The sequence below is a fragment of the Pinus tabuliformis genome, chromosome 4_2 (assembly GCF_031772625.1).
Source record: "Pinus tabuliformis cultivar Carrire ecotype Pingquan chromosome 4_2, CPIR1, whole genome shotgun sequence".
Classification (NCBI taxonomy): Eukaryota; Viridiplantae; Streptophyta; class Pinopsida; order Pinales; family Pinaceae; genus Pinus; species Pinus tabuliformis.
This window is the reverse complement of record NC_142304.1, coordinates 882119230-882125840: the sequence shown is the minus strand read 5'-3', so window position 1 is coordinate 882125840 and position 6611 is coordinate 882119230.

The following is a 6611-nucleotide window of genomic DNA, read 5'->3' as shown; positions in this document are numbered from 1 at the left end:
CCAACTCCACAGAACTCACATGCATGAGTTCTAACTGAAGTCCTCCATGCAATAGCTCAACTAACACATAACAAACCACGTGGTTCCTTCTGTCAGCTGCATGTTCCACATTCGTAGCTCGAACTGAAGTGCTCGAAGAGAATAAGATAATGTTTAGAGTCCAAATATTACTAAGGGCTAATAATATTTGACGGTTTCTATTTTTAGCCTGGCAGTCTAAAAATAGAATCTGATCACTCCGATGTGAACCAAAAATAGAAGTCCATCAATTTTTCCCAACATGACCAGTCATCCATAAACAGCATCCTGCAACTCATAGACCATGATCCATATGTCTAAAAATAGACTTTGCGCCAAAAATAGCCTGTGGACCCACTTAGTGAAGGTGACTCCTTTCCACTAAGCTCCATCATCTTGTTGCATTTTCAACACTCCCTCTCAACAATATATGGATTATCTACAACCCCTATCCTGCAACTCTGGAATGTTCTGCATGCAACACATTTGCCCGGTCCACTTGCTCCAACAACACTTGGAACAAAAACACTCCCAACTGACCACTTTGTTGCGCTAGGAACATACTCTGATGCTGAAGCTCTACCTATTGCTGACAAGTGCTCCCTCTCTGACATCTGCACTACTGCAACATCTCCATGCATCTCGCACCATTGCAAACCTCTCTGTGCCACCTAGCATTGTGCAAAACACTTGTGCCTCTCGCATTGCTGCAGCCTGCTAGCTATGCGCTGTCTCGGGATTCCCTGCACTGTCGCTCTCTCTACCGCTCCATTCGCATCTGTCTCTACCCAATCAGTCAGTTCCTGCTACTCCAAATCGGGGCTTCCGTAGCAAGGTCTCATCCAAGAGGTTGGGTACCTCAAGGATCCTGCCCCTCCTCCTTGGGACGATCAATCCACATCACCCCACCTCCTACCTGGAGGTATAGCTGCATGCGATCCCTCAACCCACCTAGCTCGAAGTTTCCCCCTACTGGAGGTCTCTGCATGAGTAGATGTCTCTACTCGATCTCCTCTCAGCTTCCCTTATTGTTGTTGCTCCACAACCTCCTGAAGCTGTTGCACCAATCATGGCTCCTCCACAATCGTCTGAGACTTCTTCTCGCTCTGCATGTTGAGAGGTAATATACGCTCCCTCTCAACCACCAAGTCTCCATCAATTGCCTCGCTTCTCAAGGCTTTTCATGCATCTTGAACCTCAAGAGCATACAGGTTCTTGACCCATGAACCAATCTACTTCACCTGTCTAGTGATGATGTGTCTAAGGAAAACCTTTCCCTTACTGAAGACTACATCACAGCCTCTGTCTTCCAGCATCGCAATCGACACCAAGTTTCTCTTCAGTCCTGGTACATACTTGATATCGGTTAAGGTAAGGCGAGCTCCATGCTCCCTCTGAAAAATAACCGTGCCTACACTTGAGACACTATACTTCTCATCATTACCCATCGCTATGAGTATCTAGAGATCTTTCTCCTCCAAAGTAGTGAACAAGCTCTCGTCACTAGTCATGTGGAAAGAAGCTCCACTGTCAAGAAACCAACCACTTCCCACCATGGATGAAACCATGCATGCGAAGAGTGTGAAATCCAACTCAAACTGCGAAGCAAGTGCCTCACCTTCAGATCCTTCCCTGGATCCCTTCTTGGATTTCCTCTGTGGACAATTTGCTGCATAATGGCCCACCTCATGATAACTAAAGCATCGTACTTTCGATTTGTCAACCTTCTTCCCATCATTGGAAGAACTGGATTCAGAAAGAGAACCCTTCTCCTTCCCCTTCTTCACCTTACTCGCTAAGGCACAGTTCTCCTCATCATGCATGGATGAAGAACTGTCTCTGGTGCTCCCTCTGATCTCCTCTTGCACGAGATCCGACCAAAGTCTCTCCCATCGTGGAAATTTCTCCCGACCATTGACAGAGTCCTGATAGGAATGCCAAATCTTCGGAAGACCAAGGAGAGCCAAGCTCACCAAGTCCTCATCATCAACAGTCACCCCCACACTTCCCAACTCATCCCGGCACTAGGTGAACTTCGTGAGATACTGGGGTATATTGTCTCCATTCTCACACTTAGATGTTTCTGAGTTTATCCTTGAGCGCCATTCCACCAGCTCAAAACTCAACCGCTTCTGATCTAAAATTCGTGAGAACAAAGTATTTCTTGTACAGAGATCGATTATATGGGCATTCACCGGATATCTCACCTTCCAAAAGAAGGATGAATCCAGAAGCTACCTGGCCCAATTACAGACTCTGCTTGAAGAAATAAAATGTAAACACTTTCTAAATAATAGATCTGATGATCAATCCCGCTTTGATATCCTATAGAACTTTTTCTACAAATCAACCAGCTCTGATACCATGTAGAAATTTTGAATAATAAACACTTATTCACAGAGATTATCCTGATTATACACTATTGTGGAATACATGCATAATACATAACCTCCTCTACGTTGATCATCAATTTAGCAGCATTAAAAACAATGAAACATCAATCACATACGCACATTAACACAGTATGTAACCCGGGGAAAGCATACAGCTGAAAACCCCACACTATATGTATATTATAATGATTAGAACATGTAACAATACATAGTACAATACTCCTCACAAGTACTCAGTACTATCTCCACCTGTTACACACAAAACTAGCTCAGATCCGAACAAGTCACAGGTTCAAATCTCCTCTGCTGCTTTTCCTGCCTCCATTACACAATGCAAAGTGAGAATCACGTGAGCACGAGCTACAATTGCCTTTGTATTGGCCCACACTACGCAAACCTCATTGACATTACTCAATCCATGCATGTGCAAAATCTCATGCACAACTGATAGTCACAACTCACCCTTTCACTTACCTCTAACACCTATCTTTGTTGAACTGTCCATGCACTGAGTTAACTGATGTATTCTTTAGTTGCTTTATGAGTTAATAATTAGTGAATTAATAATTAACAATCAATTCACATAACTCATCACTAGTGTATTCTTTAGTTAGACTAAATACAACTAGTTCAACTAAGTCAAACTAAACACAACTCCACATCCAACTCCACAGAACTCACATGCATGAGTTCTAACTAAAGTCCTCCATGCAATAGCTCAACTAACACATAAGAAACCACATGATTCCTTCTGTCAACTGCATGTTCCACATCCGTAGCTCGAACTGAAGTGCTCCAAGAGAATAAGATAATGTTTAGAGTCCAAATATTACTAAGGGCTAATAATATTTGATTGTTTCTATTTTTAGGCTGGCAATCTAAAAATAGACTAAATACAACTAGTTCAACTATCTAAACAATGTTATGGATCACAAAAATCTAAATTCCTTACTAAAAATAGACTCTGATCACTTTGTTGTGAACCAAAAATAGAAGTCCATCTATTTTTCCCAACATGACCAATCATCCATAAACAGCATCCTGCAACTCATATACCATGATCCATATGTCTAAAAATAGACATAGTCTAAAAATAGACTTTGCGCCAAAAATATCCTGCGGGCCCACTTAGTGAAGGCGACTCCTTTCCACTAAGCTCCATCATCTTATTGCATTTCAACGCTCTCCATAAGAAGAGTAATGAAAATCTATCCCCAGAGGAAAATTCGATTACAAAAAATGATTAGGAATCATCCCCCCTGAATGGAGGAATATTTCCCCACCAAAATCCCTTGATTAGTGGATCTGGTCGCCAATACCAGGAATCTGCATTAAATGGCAGGGAACACATCCTAGATTTTCTCAATCATTCCACAATTTGTGCCATAATTTCATAATATCTTGTTGGTTTATTATTTATTATTGATCCTCCTGTAGTAGGGAGAAAGTCCCTAAATTCTCTCCTCCTCCAAATCTTCATAATCTGCCCAATATTCTCATAATATTCCACAAAAATAAATAATATTAGGCACAAATATGAAATTATTCGAAAACCTTCCTAATGAATATATTAAAGTTAAAAATACATTATCTAATGCAAGAAGAGAGGTTTAATATGTCGAAGGATGGTTATATGGACCTTAACTTATGTTTAATTTATATGCATGGGCCTTAATTTATGTCCAATTTAGAGGCTCATCACAAGGGTCACCCCACTCTTTGTTATTTATAGTACCTCATAACTCATTGTAGAGGCTTTTGGTTAGCCAAGCTTCCGATAGGATTATCTTAGAGAAAGCTTGCAGAGTATTGTAATGAGCCTTGGCTTATCCACAGTGCATAGCTAGTATATCTCTTTGGAGGAGCAGGCGACAGTGACTATAATGTTCTGCTATCAGGACTAGTGGTTGGTCATGGTTGTACTGTATGATTGGAACTTTCACTTCTTAATATAATAGAGTTAGCACATTTCATGCATATGTTGTTATTATATTTCAGCTATCTTGTTTACTCTAATGATATATGTATATGTTTGGTTACACATGCATATATGGACTCTTTCTGTATAAATATGTATGACTCTTACTGAGATGTGTTGATGGTTTAACCATCACTTTGGATTGCTAGCTTACTCGCTTTCCAGTTTGTGATGCATCTTTACTTGTGTGTTCCCTTCTTAGCTGTGTGCTTTCACAAGTTTACAAGGGGCGCATTCACCTCACTTTCCATGTGTTAGAACCGTTCATGCACCTTCCTTGGCTTGTTGTTCATGTCACACCCTTTGTTTTTGGGAAAAGTATCCAATTCGGAATGCTCCTATCCCACTCTAAGAGGTGATAGTGCCTTAGCAACAAACAAGGAAAACTATCTGAGTATTCTTCTTTATGAGATGCAAATAGAGAAAGAAGGATGTAACTAACCGGTGTCTTCTGCTAGTCTGTCGATCCAATCACTCTCTCTTTCGTTCGCTTCCCGTTGCCTGCTCTTTCACTGGTCCAGCTTCACCCAGTTCCTGCAAGATCACAAGAGAGGAAAACTACACAAAATATATAGATTCACATTCATTACTAGTTTAGGATCAGATATAAACTAAATATGCAAATATAACAAAACATCATTGAAATACAAGCATATAGGAGAAACTCAAAATATCTTTATTGATATGATAACAAGGTTCAAGAGGAGATACAACCAAGTGAGTCCTGATCCAGCATCTACCTCCCAGCAAAAGAATCCCTTCCTCTCCTCCAACAAAGCATAAATCACCCAATGTACTAATCTCAATCTCAAACCAACAGCAATTCTCTGCAAAGTACAAAATTCCAGCCTCCTGAACCTCTGGGTGAGAGATCCATATATAGATGTGAGCAGAGAGGGTGAGTCAGCTCATGTTTTGACTTGTGGCTTCTCTCTGTCAGTTCTTGCTTCCACTTGGAGGTTGAGAACCTCTTACTCATCACTTGGTCGAATTCATTGAGGCAAGTGTCATTGAGGAAGATTCTGGAAGCTTCCAGGGTCTTTCCACCTCGTTGAATGAACTTGACATTTGTCATTTCCCGCTCAGCGCACCCTGGTAGTGCTTCTACCTGCGTTGCAGTGCAACTAGCCAGTGTAACCTCTGCATTTCAACGCAGGCAGCTAGTGGAGCCATTGAATTGATCCTGATTCGACCATTTCTGAGTTATTTTTGGTGGAGAACTTCTGGGAGAAGCTGTCTTTTGTTGACCTTGTTCATGCTCAATGTTGTAAGGAACAAATCTTTTAGGGATTTTGGATCCCTTGGATTATGGACATTTCATGCTCAATGATGTAAGGCACAAAAATGTCTATAACAGTTGCCCCCTAAAGTATGAGGTCGTTTATCGGGTGAAATGCTTTATTAGGAGGATCCGAAGTTCTTCCAATGCTGGGAGGAGACCTGTAATAAGATACAATACAATACATTATTTTTCATACTGCTTTCATGATCTAGCTGAGGCAGGCATTCCCATGCTCAGCTTTATAAATTCATTTTTCTGTACATAGAACAGACAATCGTCTGATGGTAGACTGATGATTTTGATGAAATCATCATCCTTTTGGTAGGATGATTATCTGTTGTAATGTTGTACATGTCAATGTCTTTATTTTTCCTGAATATATATCGCAGCCCGGATGGATGAAACTAGATCCGGGGTCTTCAATCTCGTTCGATCTTCACTCTAAGTACAAGTCGATCCATGTGAGAAATGTTCTGAAGTCGAACATGGAAAGACATCACTTGATTACCAGTCAATGATGTAAACTGTTAACAAGCGCGAGAGGAATCACCGATAATGATAATGACCCTCAAGGTACTGCAGTACAATTCATGTGGTGTGAATAAAGGACTTGGTGTTGAACAGCACACAAAATCTTTCGGTCGAAGTTCATTGATGTATACCTGTCGCCGGAAGTGAGAAACTTGCCATTGAGGCATGCAAGCTTCAAAGTACTGAAGGGGGTGTTCCTAGATCAACTTCTTGGATAATGAGCTGATGTCGACAAGAAGTGATCCATCAAAGGAGGGCCTTAATGTATCCCACATCAGTGACACGGAACGGAGCAAATGATTTTGATGGAGGTGAAAACGATCTGATGATATATGGTTCAGGGTGGCGGTCATGAAAGGATGAAGGATAATGTATGGTAGTGGATGGGACATGGTTGACTCTTCTCAAT